The following is a 13,645-nucleotide window of genomic DNA, read 5'->3' on the forward strand; positions in this document are numbered from 1 at the left end:
TTCTAGTTAGCTCAGTGACTTATACTGGTGAACTTGAGTTTAAAATCTTACGTTTTATTTGACATTTTCAACTATCTATAACATCACTTTAACTGTTGTTTTTTCAGTGAATTTCTAGGGTTTCTTTAATGTAAAGTAAGGTCTTATTACCATTCCCACCCCCAGTACTCGCCAAAGCCCTTGCGCACGAAGGCCTCGCCCTGCATACAGATCTTCCACCAGGCAGCCAACTCCCACAAACAGATCGTAGCACCCCCCCCCCCCCCATTTTTTTTTCCTTTTTTAATTTTGGTATCCCTGCCCTCCCCCTTATGTAATTTTTCCCAAACCTTTTCAGGACAGGGAATCAAGTCCCCGAGTCCTGTAATGGCTGCTGCAACATTTCTTTTCATGTTGCGGGCAGTCAATCTGAGTGCTTGTTCTGAAGGAAAAAAAACAACTGTCCAAGTATGTATACATTTTGAACCTTAATGTCTAACAAACTACTGAACAGATTCACACCAAATCACAAACAGCATGCTTTCTGGGTAGATATCTAGCATTCTGCCAAATTTGGTGGAATTCTGTTCAGCCATTTTAGGTGTAGCGTGTCTAAAATTCCCTATGGAAATTGCATGGGTAAATTGAGTTTTGGGAACTCCCTTTTTCTCAGGCCCTGCTTAACAGATCATCCCGAAACGTTTCCGGAATGTGCTGAGGTGGGTGCACTTTCTTTTTTGTAAGGTTTCATGAAGATTCGTCAAACGATATCAAAGTTCTCAACAAAACAAAAAATGCATTTCTTATGGTAACTTGGTCATAACTATAACTACACACCACTCACATTTCTTTGATATTTCACTATACTAATACAACGCTGATCCTTATGGGTTTCATAGTAGCGTGCTACTCACCAAAAAAAGCACTTCAAACCCCATCAGGGGTAGCAAGCGCTATATAAATATAAACCTCTTTCCCTCTTCTATCCTGCCGCTACCCTTCTCTATCCAAATAACTGAATAACATATCCACCACTCAAATTACTTCATATTTCACCATACTAATTTTCAACACTAATCCGTTTATAGGTTCCGGAGTAGCATGCTACTTGCCAGAAAAGCGCTTCAACACTCCTTGAGGGGTAACAAGCGCTATATGAATGCAAACCTTTCTCCCCCTTCTATCTCTCCGCTATCCTCACTACAAATGACTGACTAATATCCACCACTGTAATTACTTTCATATGTCACCATACTAATTCACCACTAATCCTTTATGGGTTTCTGGAGTAGCGTGCTACTGCCTCCCTCCCCCAAAAAAGCGCTTCAACACACCATAAGGGGTAACAAGCGCTATATAAATACAAACCTCTTTTCCTCTTCTACCCTTCCGCTATCCTTCTGAATCCAAATAACTGACTAGTCTATCCACCACTTTAATAACTTTCCTATTTCACTATACTAATTCAACACTAATTCTTTGTGGGTCCCGGAGTAGCGTGCGACTCGCCGATAAGGCGATTTGACGCCTTGTCAGGGGTAGTAAGCTCTATATAAATGCAATTACAATACAATACAATACACAGTGGTGACTGCCACACAGACAAATACATAAATATATATATACATTCTTTTTTTTAATTTTTTTTTACACACCATATTAATTGTAGGGATTCTGGTATGTTCTAAGGTGATTTTACACAGTGATAAATGAGGATCCTCTGCTGGAATTTGGTGAACCATGTTTAAGACAAAACTGTTTTCTCTCATGATTTTCTCATGAAGCTAAAATGAGAGCACATTTTCTATGAGTTCCATACTATCTTCCTCAGCCATGTGAGAATAAAGTCTGATATTCTGAGTAAACGGACTACACCACAAGGAGGGGAGTGATATGGTCAATCAATCAGCTTATCTAATATAATATATCTCTCACACACACACACAGACAGATTGATAAAAAATAGTGAATCAAGTCAGTACATTTTAAAGGAATCCCATTTTACTATGTGCAATGAAATCACCAACTTTTGTGGCATGCTTCATCATAGGGCACGCTGTCAACATCTAATTGCACTTTCATACATATAGTGGTGGAGCTTAAAGAGATGTTGAGCTCTAAATGAATGCTTAGGGGTCGATACACTACAAAAGTAGCTAAAACTGCCTAAAGGGATACCAAATCTGTTCACTTTGATTTGTGGGCTCTCTTTGACAGAATTAACAAGCATTTGCAATGCAATAGGTCTCGCATTTACGCGAGTTTGATCTATTGGCATTGTTAATGACAATGGCTTTTATTTATGGTTCAAAAACCAATACATAAATAAAAGCAATGTTATTTACAATAAAAGTAGCTCAAATTCTCGCAAATGCGAGACCTATTGCATTGCAAATGCTTGTTTTAATAACTTTAACCATGCTGCGGTGGAGCGGGGCTAAAAAACATTGGCATAGCTGATAGGTCAGGAAGCCGAGAGCTATTGCCTTTACCAACACTATTTTAACCTAAATCACTGCACCCGTTTTATACATAATCTTGTTCACTAGTCTTACCTTTGTTTTATTATTTTGTTGTTTACACCCCCCCCCCCCTAATTTAACTACCTGGTAAGTTTTGAATCACAAGGTAATTGACCCGAGAAGACATGTGCAGGCAGGAGTGCACTCTTCCATGTTGGTTCAGATCACAGGGACACGTTTAGCATCACAGTGGGGCATTTTCACAAGCAGCCGTCCGGGGAGAGGCTGGCACAGACAGACAGACAGCCCTTCAAGCAGAGGGTTGTTAATGTGGCAGTGTGAGTGTCTTGGCTTCTGTGCCAACTGTAAATCACACGGCCGCATTTATTGACAAGCAGGCTGGCACAGAGGGAGGGAGGTGGCATGAGGCACTTTGTGTATGGCTGTAAATGTGCGTTTGTGGCTTCTGTGTCACCTGTAAATATCAAGGTGTCCACGTTTAGAAATGTGTCCGTTCGGACCTTCGCCCACGCATGCTCTGCCTTTCCTCGGCTTAACACATGCTTTGGAATGATTCCCATGTGCCCTCTTCGGGTTCGGGGGTACCCCCGCCACTGTCGGGCGCCATGTCGCCGGGTGGGCATAAAGCCCCCCGACAGGCTGCACCGTGCACCCACAGGACAAGAGCTAACACGGGCATCTTTACCACACTCCACTCGGGTCAATGACGTCCATCCAGATGTCAGCTGATGGCGTGGGCGTCCCCTGGAGAGCAGCCGTGCCACCTCCCCTACCCCCCTTTTAGGCATGGGCCGGGTGAAAACGCCCCCATCGGGCAGAGAGGAGGCATCTTGAACCCCGTTAACTCTGAACTCCCTGCCCCCGTCGATTAGAAAGACACCCCACAGGAAGGCTTGAGAGAGACTTCACCACATTCTTTTTATCTGTAATGTATAACTGCACCGTATATATAAAATTTTCCCTAATAAAATCACTTGTAATTTAAAAACAAGCACAGAGAGGAAGGGGTGAAGGGAAAAGAGCTTGAAAAGAAGGACTAGAGGGAGCATCACGGTGGAAAGGAGCAATGCAGAGGCGAGGGGGCTGGATAGATAGAAAGAGGGTGAGTGGCACGGTGAAAGAGGAAGAGTGCGGTAGAGAGCAAGAGAGGGGACTCGAGCGGTAGGTGGAGGTCGACAGATGCGAGGGAAACAGCGTGAGGGGAGAGAGGGGAACAGCGATGGAAAGGGAGAAGAGAGAGAGAGACAGCGGGTAGGAAGGGAGAAGAAACTAATGGGCATGAGCGCGAGAGGCATGGATAGGCAGAGGGGCAGGGGAAGCGAGCAGAGGCTGGCAGGTGAGTGGAAAGACGGGGCGAGCCATGTGTGTGTGTGTGTGTGTGTGGGGGGGGTTAATAGGGCCGCATGGCACCGAGTTGGAACCGGAGCCGCTGCTTTTCCGTTTTATTTTGCTAATCTTCACCCACCTGCTCCGTTTTTTTTTTTTGTTGCTCATGCTGGTCTGCTTGTGAATTATTTGCAGACCTTGGGAGCTGGGAGACAGCCAAAGCCCGTGGGAGCCGAGCGAGTGAAGGAGGAGAAAAAAGGGAGAGGCAGTGAACACCTCTGCAAAGACACATTCCGGCTGGTAGAAGACCTCCTCCCCTCCCCCCTTCGGACGAGACCCGTGCAGAGCAGACGCCGGACAAAATATTACATGTGTGCATGCAGTCGACGGCACCCGCACATTGGGGGCTTGGCATTTCTGTGCAGCCTCCTCCTCCCCCCCGGAGCTGCAATCACTGACAGGACTGCACAAGCGGGAGGCGGCTCGGGCGCAGCACGTCTTCCGGACGGAAGACGTGCGCGTTCACAGAGCTGAGTTGGCTCGTGCACAGGCCAGTAGCGGCTCGTGCACAGCCCTAGCTCCCTTGCCAGTTAGCACGGTGACTATAGAACTCCCTGGCGGGAGCGCTTAGCGCTCCAACGCCAGCTCGCCCTAAAAATGATGCATCAAAATAAAAATTATCTCTGGGCACTTATCAATCTACCATCTTTGAGTTAACATATTTTGCCCGAAATGAAACACCCTGGTGGGGCACCAGGTTTTTTTCAGGACTCACAAATCTCTGTTATCTCCACTCAATGGATAATGTCTTTTTTTCCGCTAAATTGATATGTCAGTGTCCATAGAAAACAAGCATTTACAATGCAATGGTTTCGCCTTTGGAAAAGTTAGAGCTATTGGCATTGTAAATGACAAAATTTGTATTTATGTGTTGGTTTTGAAAACAGATAAATAAATGGCAATGTCATTTACATTGCCATTAGCTTAATCTCTCGCAAATGTGAGACCTATTGTACCCTATGGACGAGCTCAGCAGTGGGACACAGTGTAACGCACACATATAAAAACACACAGGGACACAAACACATACAAATGCACACACAAACACACTATACCCCCTCTTGCCCTTCTAAGCAGCACAGACAGCATCCATGCAAAGTGCACAAAGTACTCCAGACACACATATCTCAGGGGGGGCACTCTGTCTTCACAGGGCGCCCCTCAGAAGTTAAAAACGTAAGACCCCCCTTCGGACGGGCACCTTCTCAAGGCTTGCGTGTGGGCACATATAAGACCCTCCATTTGGAGTGCCACCGAACAACACCCTCTCAGATGACACAACATACTCCTGTGCGCACACACATATAAGATTTGGCATGGTATAAAAACGCCACAGTGGGGCACGGTAAACTCCCTTCATCAACAACCCCACACTCGCACGCACACAAACCAAGACGGTACAAGCGCCCAACCCTACAAAGGGGAAAAGTGTAGAGGGCCCCATTTGAACCCCCTCGATGAGATGTAGCTTGGCCCCTACCCCTCGCGTAGTGTTTGACGGGTCCCTGATACAGAAGACAAAATAAATAGTCGTATACAGGAGGGAAAAAGAAAGACTAGAAAAATCCTTCTGTGAAATTACTAACAAAAAAGGCAATCACTTATTCAACTACACAAACACACTAACATCGGCATTCCCCAAAAAATGTGTGGGTGAGCGCATTGTTGAATTTAATGCTTTAGTGCCTGCCAGGAAAACCAGAGACTTCCGAGTAGCCTCGGGGCTTTGGAGGCTGCTTTATTGGCTGTGAAAGGAGAGGTCACCGTGGTACAACAGTACCTGCCTGTACATAGATATTTGCATATGCGCTGAGGCACTTGATCTCGGAGCATTTAAAGCTCTATATACATTAAAAAAAACATGCCATGATGCTGTCACAACAATGTTTTCAGCACATGTACAATACCTTGCCCAATCATCAGCTAGCGTTCTCATGTAAGTTCCATCAGGATATGCACGTTGATTGGCCAGTGATTAGCAGGGCCTGCCAACCACCCGATCGGCTTGTTCCAGTGCATGTGAGCCTGAGCGCACAGGGCTTGTCTACGAGGAGGTGACGTTCGGCTGCGGTCCTCGCTCTCAGGGGCCCTCGTGGCAAAAGCTGCGCAGACCAAGGGAGCAGGCGGAGGGCGGAGGCCAGTACACAAATAAAGGAAGGGGAAGTAGATGGAGAAAGATGTAAATTTGTCAAACTTGAGGGTCAGTCCCATTGAACTGCAGCTTGCAGAGGTGCGCCACTAATGGTGAAATATGAACAGTGGTTCCTAAATGTTTTCCACAATTCCAACCTACACAAAATTAAAAAAACAAGCATTAAACACGGACAGCGGGAGGGGGGGGGCGGGAACGGGCAAACGGACAGCGGGAGGGGGGCGGGTTAACAGCACACGGACAGCGGGAGGGGGGTCGGGAAACAGCCAGCGGGACAGGGAACAAGACGAACAATGAACACAAACATCGGGGGGGGGGGGAAGTACACGCCCACAGTGGCCACGTCTTCATGACGTTGCGGAGAGGGAAAGAATCGGCGGAACGCCCACGAGTCGCCTCGCAGAATGACGGACGCCTCTGTTTCCCAATGGCTAGCGTCCATTTATGGAGCTAGCCAATGGGAAACAGAGGCGGGACGGACATCCATACTGGTAAACAAAAGATTTCGCCTGCGCGAACCGCTGCTTGCGCAGCTTTTCGCCAGGCAAAACCTAAAAAACAAAAAAATTACTTGCCGTTTTGGCTGATGACGTTATCTCCCGTCGTCAGACTAGGTTCTCTTAACCCAGGGTAGGCAGGGTTCTGATGCCGAATCTAACCGTGCCGTTACCCTCCAACATCAGCATTGGAACTTTGATGAATGTGTGACTACAGGGCAATACCACCAACCTGGTTGTGGGGGGTGAGAGGAGCAAGCTGACCAGGGAGAACAAGTGTTAGGGGGCATACAGATAGTGAACTGAGTACAGGGGGATGGGGTAGGGTCAGCAAGGTGACCACGGAGGGCAGGCCATGCAGCTGCAGCACAATCAACCACATAATGCAGGAGGGAGGGAGCAGGGGCATGCAATTGGAGAATGGAGGACAGGTAAAAGGGGCTATATAGCAGCAACAATGACCATGGCAGCAGGCGGACATGAGCAGGGTGAACACAAAGAGATGATGGAACGGAGCGCTGAAACTTTTCAGACACTCACCCCTAGTCACAGATCGGGGTTGAATCCATCATCGTTCTTTAGCTCACTTCGCCACCTCAGTTCAGACCCAGGTATATGCAAATCAGTCTTTACCCTGTGCCTCATGGGAACAGTCCAGCCCGAACTGCCAAGCTGCCATTGCAGGAATCGGGGACTTTGTCCCCTTGTCCTGCGTTTAGGAGGGTAACAAGTATAAGGGGACAGGGAAGAGACCCCCTGGCACCTGCTGCCTGCCTACTGCTGTGCTCTGAATCAGCCAGTCATCGAGATAGGGGTAGGCATGGATGCCGCCTATTCTGAGGTGGGCGGCTACCACAGATCGGCACTTTGTGACACTGTTGAAGCAGTTGTAAACTTGAAAGAAATTATTTAAAATAGGTGTCCTGGAGGTCTAATGCCATCATGTTCACCTTGTTGGAGCAGAGGAATTACCTCCTGCAGGGTTGTCATGTAGAAATGTTCCAACAAGATTTATTAATTAAGAGGCTTTGAGGTCCAGGATTGGTCTGTGGGAGGTGTCCTTCTCGAAAATCAGGAAGTAAAGAGAGTAGACACCCTAGCCCTTGATGGGGCATTCGCTCCATCGCCTCATTGCAGAGGAGTGCTTGCACCTCTCCCTCTAAAAGGTGAAATGAGAATATCTCTAGTGAGATAACAGACTCTTTGGAGTCTTGGCCCTGCTTAACAGCATAGTGCACCCACCTTCTGTCCCTTCAGTGCAAAATAGTATATTTGCAATGAAAGGCATTGCATGACTAACAGGTGCCTTCATCATGGTTGCTGGGCAGCAGAGGTTACAGATCCGAATTTGGTCTTACCACGGAAATTAATTTTTTCTCCTAGGGCATCATATAAAAGGTTATCCTTCGGGATCAAGTTCGCGCTATATAAAACTTAATAAATAAATTGTATTCCATAGCCTCTGCTCTTAAGGAGTCATTCTCATATGATCTGGTTATTTAATACCTCTTTGTTGGCGTGCTTGATTCCGCAATAGAAGTCTTCAGTTCCCCAGTCTTCTGTTGTTGAAGTTTCTTTCAATGCACAGTTTTATTTTTATTTATTATTTTTAAGGCACAGGAAGGTTATGTGGTTTTCCCAGAATCACTTATTTTTGAGTCAATGTCAGGACTCAAACCTGGTTGCTCACTTCCAACGTCAGCAGATTTGGCCATCAAGACACTTATCCTCCACAAAACCAAGTATGAACCTGATAATGGAGAAAAGAAATTCTGATGGAGACTTCTAACCAAAGATTCCTCACCTTGTGAATTTCACCAAACTAGTATGGATCCAGAAGATTTTCATCGGAATTGTAGGTGGCATTGTGCAGCTCCACGTTTGGTCCGTCCTGCCGCCGATGTAACATTGGCCTCTATATGTGTGCCACATCCATGAGCTGTAATTTCCTTTCTCTCTGCGCCTGCCGACATGGGTCTTTAGCTCGCTTCCTCGAGGCTGTCGAACTTGACAGAGTTTTTTCTGTTACTGACATCCGCCATAAGCACACAAGGTCTTTCTCTGGTGTCTGACTTCCAAACACAATTTGGCGTCATGTAACAGGTTTGCCAAGATGAACCCCAAAGCCATCCCCAACTGTGAATCCAAGCTGTATGTCGCAGAGCATTGATGAAAGTCAAAGAAGTCACAGTCCCGGTCGAGTTCACAGACGATTCTCGGTCCCCAGGGCAAATCTCTCAAACAGTCATCCTTAAGATCAAGGTCGTCAGGTAAGTACAAAAAGAGTACAAAAACACAAGAAGTCCAAACATGGCTCTCCCACGACCCTCTACTCCTATCATTTGAAGTCGTACGATGCTCCAGGTACTGTAAGGCTGCGAACGTGGTCCCTGACCCTGGAACTGATTCCAACCCTCATGCCTCTCTGACCCGACTGTCGAGGCCATGAGGTCACACTTCAACAGCTTTGAGAATTTAAAGAGGCTATGGACCCAATCTTTGGTACCCAAGTAAACCTCGCTGGTGCTCCTAAGAGCTCCAAGTAACCGAGGTGGCTTCCAGTCGGCCCACCACTGGCAGATCCACCCCGATGGTACCAATTTCCCTGATGTTGATCCTGGCACCGATGCCGGAAGGGGAGCTGATTGTCATTTCGGACTCCAATGTGAACCCAGAGGGAGGCCTGTGGCCTGGATACCTCCACTGACACATGCCTCCACTCACCTTCTCCAAATTAAACCACAGAAGAGTGTCTCCGTTGCCACAGTGCTAAGTATGGCGGCATATGTCTTGGACCTCACACTACCCACCCAGTGAGGTAAAAACGAATGTTCTGATAGCAGTGCTTCATTCCAGACAAACTAACCAGGAGCTTCTATTTCCATTCAACAAGGCCCATACGACACACTGTTGGGCACCTGTGCAAACCTAGACTCTGACCCTCTAGTCAACCGGCAGCTTTGGGGACTCCGCCTTCCAGAATGTCTGATGATACAGTCTCCACCGGCTGCCGAACCCCAGTGCATTTTCAACCACCCTGTCAGAAATTCTTCAAAAGGATGTTCTTTTCTGCCAGCCTTGCCCTCGGGTCGGTCTAAAGCAGCTGCCTCCTGGGGAGATACACTCACACTTCATGGGACATGGTGGCAGATATCTTGCCCACGGTCCCAGAATGTGTAAGGCCAAACCTCCAGTTCCTTATTCAAGATGGAGAAGATGCGGCAAAGTACTCCATTCGATCGGGCACGGACACAACTGACAGCCTGGGTTGAGCAGTCAGCACCAGCGTGGTGTTTAGGTGCCACACTTGGATTTGTTCCACAATAACCTCCAGTGATGTCCAGCGTTCACTGATAGTTTGCCTTTGGATGGGACCCGTCTTTTTGTATCCAAGGTGTATTCAACCGTTGAGAATTTTAAAGACAATAAGCAATGACACGCTCCACCTGTGTGCCAGTTGTTGTTGTGTGAGTTTTTTATCGCGCGAACATGACCCTTCCGGGTATCAGAGTGCTTTACAATTATCTAAGGAGCAGAGACAATAAAGCAATAATAAAGAGTGGCATCCTTCCACTGTTAATTATATATCCTTGCATTGCTGTCCATATTGGTGTCAACATTTTGTTAAAAATGTGGCTGTGAGATACTATGGGTGATGGTGGCAGGACACAAGTTATTTTTTGTTGTTAATACTATTTATTGACATTTACAATTCGACAGTCCCACAACAATTTCATCCTTGTCGAGGCTTTAGGAGGAGATATCAACAGAGGCAACACCAGAATGTGCCTCAACAACAACAGGCCTCTAAGACCTTTTGACGGAGAGGCAGCGAATCCGGTCTTTGGCGTTCTGGCCTCAGGATCAATGAACTGTCCAAACCTCAGCCCTCCCTCCCGCAGGTGCTGCACAACTGCTTTAAGCCCGCCTCAGCAGCAGACGATCGCCAGGTGGGAGGTCTATCACCTTTCACCTCCCCAGGTGGAGGAGCATCACATCCAACCAAAAGGGTTTTCTAGATTGTGAAAAATGCTTACTCCATGTCCATACTTTAAGTGGAAGTTCAGGCTTTCCTGGCCATAAGAACATGGAGAAGGTGCAGGGATCAGTGATTGGGACTTGCTGTTCCTTTCTGGTGTCAATAAAGGTCGTCCCATCCTAGATCTTCACCCTCAGAGCGTCTTGCTTCAGAAGCACCTGTTCAAAATGCTGCCCCTGGCCCAAGTTCTGTCTGCCCTAGGTCCAGGAGACTGGGAGGTGGTGTTGGACTTGCAGGATGTCTAACTCCACATTCTTTCCTGCAATTTCCCATGCGTTATCTGTGGTGTCAGGTAGGTCAAGAATTTTCAGTACCCCCCTTTTGACTTACTAATTCACCTCGGGTGTTCACAAAGGTGATGGTGGTGGCCGCAGCTCATCTGCAGAGTTTGAAAATACCAGTCTTCCCATACCTCAACAACTGGTTGCTAAAGGCAGGCTTGCCTCAAACAGTCGTAAACCACCTGCAAATAATGGCTGATTTGTTGACATCTTAAGATTTTCCACTAATGTGCCAAAGTTGCACCTGACTTCTTCGAAATGACTCCCCTTCACTGGAGCTATACTGGATGCAGTGCTTTTCGAAGCCCTTCTTCCGCCTCAATGAGTCCAGCACATTCAGTCTATGATCCCGATGTTTAACCTTTGACTCAGTAAGAGTGGCTCCGAGGCATCTTTGTTTCTTTCCCTCCTCCATCCTGCTTGTGGATCATGCCAAGACGCTAACAGGCAAATCCTGTGCATCAGCTACATATGGAGTATCTGACTGGGTAAAGTCATTACGTAGGGAATACGTCTTTTCAGCATTTGCTTCGCAAAAACAGAAGTGGCACCATAATGGTGAGTGGAGACGAAAAAATAAAGTCCGGTTGGGAGCTGTACATTTAAGCCCTGTGTGCTAACACACATCATAAATTGGGTGACACTTCACCCTTTTTACACTTTCTAAAATATAAGATCGTCTCTTCACGCTATACGTCAGTCTGTTTTCAATAGGTTTTTTTCCCACAAAAACTCAACACCTGCGCTGAAAACTGTGCTGGATGCTTCTGTGATGGTGAAAGCCTTCCACCAAAGGGAACTTTGCAATCAGAGCAGAAGAGCAGTTTTGGAATGCGACGATGTGCTGATGTTGGACAGGCATAGAAGCATGCGCCATTTCTAGCAGCGTGCAGGTCATGCAGCCTGCTTGGTATTGGTGAACAGAGGACTGGAGCCTAGTCAGTGGTTGCCAGTGGCTTTTGTGGCTCAAAGTGGTAAGTTGCCATTCACTACTATTGTTTTTCTAATAGTAACTTCTCTGCCCCAAAAACCTTGTCCGACAACTAGGGGGAACAACCGCCAGTAAATTTCATGGACCATCGTAATTTGGACATCACGTTTGTTGCCCATGAGGATCCCTTTTACGAATGCCTTTTGCCCGTAATTTTGGGCCTGGCAGGGAGCCGAGCTGTTCCCCTGTGTGAGACCTCAGCTCCCTGATGGGGCCGCCTCACACTCATCCTCAGAGCACAAGAGCAGCTCCACCCTGCCCATTGGTTTTCAGCATGCAGTCTGATTGCCACATACAGAATGACAATGGGCCAGTTTGGGGTGTTACAGCACGTGCTGGGCCTCCTCCTGCTGCGGTCTAGGGCAGGACATTCGGTTAGGGTTAGATGGAAGAAACGTGCAAAACAAATGTACAAAGTTAAAAAGAAGAGGTTATAGTTCTTACACAGTCTCATCATTTCAGAGCTGAAGCATTTTTATCATTATATAAAACGAAGCCATAGTTGCTGCTTTTTGTATGCAACTAACAGCCTTTGGCAAAGCCAATAGTCATGGCTTGTTGTAGGTCAAATGTTACTGGATGCAATGATAGAAAAAGCAAAATATGCAAGCACATTATGCTCAGCACATATTTTTAGCAGAGGTGTTTTAAGCCATGCCCTTAATTACATCACACAGCGGCCCTTGGAGAGACCCCTAGTTTTTTCATCCCACTTAAGCCCTGGAAACAACACCTTGTCACAGTCACTTCACGTCCTGGACTTGCGTATCATGCATGACTTCCAAGTTTTCAGATTGCCTATGTGCAGGGTAACAGTGAACCCTGCATCACCCCACACCACGCCACCCACCCCTTGCTTTAGGTACTCCAGGGAGGGTGAAGTTCTTGATGGTCCTCTTCTTTCTGTAACTGGATGGGTGGGTGGGTGAATGATTAAAGGTGGAAGGAAGGATGGGTGGCTAAGTGAAATGTGAATGGACAGGGAAAAGGAGTATGGATGGATGGATGAGTGAAAGCATGGATGAATGATTTACAGAATGGATAGGCGAATGGGTGCATGGATGAGTAAAAAGAAGAATGTGAAGATGGATGAGTAAAAGAATGCATACATGAGTGAAAGGAGAGTGAAAAGCTGAAAGAAAGGATAGATGGATGAGTGAGTGAGAGGGTGGATGGATGAGTGACTGGGTGGATGGATGCGTCAGGGAAAGGATGGCTGAACTGGTAAATGGTTGGATGGATGAGTGAATGGATGGATGGGTGGAAGAGTGGATGGATGAGTGAAAGGATGGCTTGGGTGAAAGGGTAAATGGTTGGATGGATGAGTGAAAGGATGGCTTGGGTGAAAGGGTAAATGGTTGGATGGATGAGTGACTAGATGAATGGGTGGGAGAGTGGATGGATGAGTGAAAGGATGGAATGGGTGAAAGAGTGGATGCATGGATGAGTGAAATGATGGATAGAAGGATAGATGATGGATAGCTTTGCAAATGGTTGAAAAGGTTTGGATATGGATGGCCACACAGATGGAAGGACAGAATAAATGGTGAAAGACTGAATGATGGATGAAACAATTAATAGATGACAGAATGTAAATTTGAAATGGTGGATATCAGGGGTTTGATGGAAGGATGAATGGCTAGATCCTCGGATAAGCGAGCTCTTCTGGGGAGGGTTGTGATGACTTACTTTGCTTTCTTGGTGCCATAAGAGCTTTAGTTCAAAGTGAGAGTTATTACATTTTTTGGCTACTCCCTTGCCTATGTGTTACTATTCTGTATTTGCTGTGTGCTTATATGTGGGATCTATACATCATGCATCTGACATTTTGAGTGAC

The sequence above is a fragment of the Lissotriton helveticus genome, chromosome 5_1 (assembly GCF_964261635.1).
Source record: "Lissotriton helveticus chromosome 5_1, aLisHel1.1, whole genome shotgun sequence".
Taxonomy (NCBI): domain Eukaryota; kingdom Metazoa; phylum Chordata; class Amphibia; order Caudata; family Salamandridae; genus Lissotriton; species Lissotriton helveticus.